The sequence below is a fragment of the Taudactylus pleione genome, unplaced genomic scaffold, assembly GCF_031769625.1.
Source record: "Taudactylus pleione unplaced genomic scaffold, aTauple2 ptg000156l, whole genome shotgun sequence".
Taxonomy (NCBI): domain Eukaryota; kingdom Metazoa; phylum Chordata; class Amphibia; order Anura; family Myobatrachidae; genus Taudactylus; species Taudactylus pleione.
The window spans coordinates 3,371,644-3,374,764 of NW_028284558.1; positions in this window are offsets into that span (position 1 = coordinate 3,371,644).

Here is a 3,121-nt window from a genome sequence, read left to right on the forward strand (position 1 = left end):
ATACGCACGCGCTCTGGACCCAGATACCGGTATCAGCATAGAAACCTCCGTCAACAGCACAGCAAGAAGACTGAGGTCCGAGTTCAGAGAGCCCACATATATACTCTTTACAGGGATATAAAATATACATCATCGGGGAGAACATAAGGAATAGTATGCATCATGATCATCAAACACATTTCCCTCACAAATGATCCTATCTCAGGTTCTCCCATCCGGCAAATACATGTTTCTGGTTGTATAACCTTAGCACAGTACCCTTCTGATATTCTACCAATCATTTCTTTGGTGTTACTCAGTGTATATTTATACTGGAAGTGTCTTCCACCTGTCCTAATTTTGCATAACAGTTCATAATTCATAGGCTCACGTCAGCTCTTTGTGAGGTCATCGTCTGGTTATTCCCAGTCACCTCCCAACTTCCTGGTTCATTGGAGTTGGTGATGTTTAAACATATAAGTGTTTTATCTGCCTGATACTGGTGGAGTTTAAAATGGGGTGGTTTGGTATTAAGAAATTTTCCATCCAGTGTCTTCCTTTTTTGCAATTCTAAAATCTCAGAGATATTTAATGGGAATGGCACTAATCCTACATTATGTTGTCCTTGGGGCACGTGAGGGCACACACAACAGTCGGTTTGGTTCAAAATTTTGCCCACCATGGTGTGATAATCCTCTAAAGGATACCCTCCCCAATACTGGTTATACTTAGGTTGACACTGTTGGATGCATCTCTCGTTGACTACGGACCCACAGAACTCACACATACAATAATCCTCAGACGACAGACCTTCACACTGTCTCCGAGTATCCAAAATAGCAGATCTCTTAACAATTACAGTACTAAGATTGGTCAAACACTCCCCTGAATGGCATAGCACTCTTCCTCTCAACTCCACCAATACTGCCATTAGCTCCCATCTCCTCTATCGGTCCCCCGTCACAGAAATCCCCAAACAAACCAGGATGATGGGAACTCTGGAAGAGAATACAAAAATGAACACAGCAGACCAGTCTATTGCCGTAGCAAGGACCTATAAATTTATTTTAGCTCAGATATCTCACTGCAACCTTTTAAGCCTCCCGGAACAAGCTCGCGATCGACAGGTCAACGTTATCTGCCTCGTCTCCACCTTGCTTCTCCACCGGTTGGTTGACCTTCTTGCAGTGAGTGGAATGGACCCAGGTATCTCTCTCGGCCACCTTCAAAGATGTGGTTCTCGTCAACAACACCAGATACGGACCTTCCCAACGATCAGTCAAACAACCTGTACGCAAGAAATTTCTGAACATAACATTCTCCAGGTTCAACATCATGACAGTTTGTTTCAGGCATATCATGGGACAACAATTCAGTTTCTGCTGTTGCTGTTTTAACTGTTTACTTTGTTATAAGATACCTTACAGTTACCTCGTTGTTACCTTTCAAGTCTTCCTGTGGACTTATAATCAAATGAGGTTGTCTACCAAACAGTATTTCAAAGCAGGACAGATTAAGAGGAGGTCTAGGAGTTGTCCTGATACTATGTAGGACCAACGGTAATGCTTCTGGCCTTCCTAGTCCAGTCTCTGCCATGATCTTACTTAATTTATTTTTAATAGTACCGTTGATCCTCTCCACCTTGGCACTGGCTTGAGGTTAGTAAAGGTTATGAAGTCGACTATTAATACCCATCAGTTTACACATATTTTGAAAAACATCACCTGTGAAATGAGTACTCCTATCACTCTCGATAATTTTAGGGATACCGTATCTGCACACAAACTCCTGAACAATTTTCTTAGCAGTAAATGCAGCAGTATTAGTGGCAGCTGGGTATGCCTCAACCCAACTGGAAAACACATCAGTGCACACTAATACATACTTGAGATTCCTGCAGGGTGGTAATTGGATGAAATCAATTTGTATTACTTGGAAAGGTCCGTCAATCGGAGGAATGTGCGATGGTTCAGTAGGGATCGTTTTCCCAATGTTTTTCCTCAAGCAGGTCAGACAGGACATTGCACTCTTTACCGCTTGAGAAGAAAAACCCGGTGCGCACCAGTATGCTCTCACCAATTTACACATACCTTGCTTTCCCAAATGAGTCAGACTGTGCGCTGCTTCAGCCAGGCTTGGGTAGTATGCCTTGGGAGCCACTGGCTTACCTTGTCCATCTCTCCAGAGTCCAGAGGACTCTTGCCCACATCCCTTGGACCTCCAGACTGACTTTTCCTGGATAGAACACAAATTTTGCATCTCAATTAATTTCAGCATATCAATTGTTTGAAAAGTCATGATTTGTTCAGTTGGTACATTCATTTTTAACCCTGCTGCCCATTTTGCAGTTTCATCTGCCCTGTTGTTGCCCAGTGACACCGGATCATCCTCACATGTATGGGCTTTACACTTAATTACCGCCACTGCCTTGGGCAATTGGATTGCTGTTAGTAGTCCTTTTATGTTTGGAATGTGCAATTGGTGTGCCTGCTGCTGTCATAAACTTTCTCAGACGCCATAAGGCACCGAAATCGTGTACTAACTCGAAGGCGTACCTAGAGCCAGTGTAGATATTAGCAGATTTACCTTCCGCTAATTCACACGTTCTCTTTAGTGCCACCAGTTCCGCCACTTGGACCGAGTGTGGTGGGCCTAAAGGTTCGGCTTCTATAACGTCCTCGTCATATACCACAGCATAACCTGTACATAACTCTCCAGTGTCAATTTGTCTATGACAACTCCCATTCATGTAAAATGTCACATCTACAATTTCTAAAGGTGTATCCCGCATGTCAGGTCTTGCAGTAAAGGTTTGATTCAGATATGCCATACAATCATGTGCATCAATATACCTGCAGAACTCACCTGTTGCCAGCGGCTCACCTCTCTCCACCCTTTGTGCATCATGCTGCACATATGGTAAATACGTAGCAGGATTTAACATACTGCACCTTTTGATGGTGATGTTTGAAGGTGCTATTAAGGCCAGTTCCCATTTTGTGAATCCAGCTGAGGAGACATGTCTGGTTTGGGCAGAGTTTAGCAAAGCAGATACAGCATGGGGAGTATAGACAATCATATCATGGCCTAGTACCACATCCTCACTCTTAAGCTGGCCACACATCTAAAGATTATCTGTCCA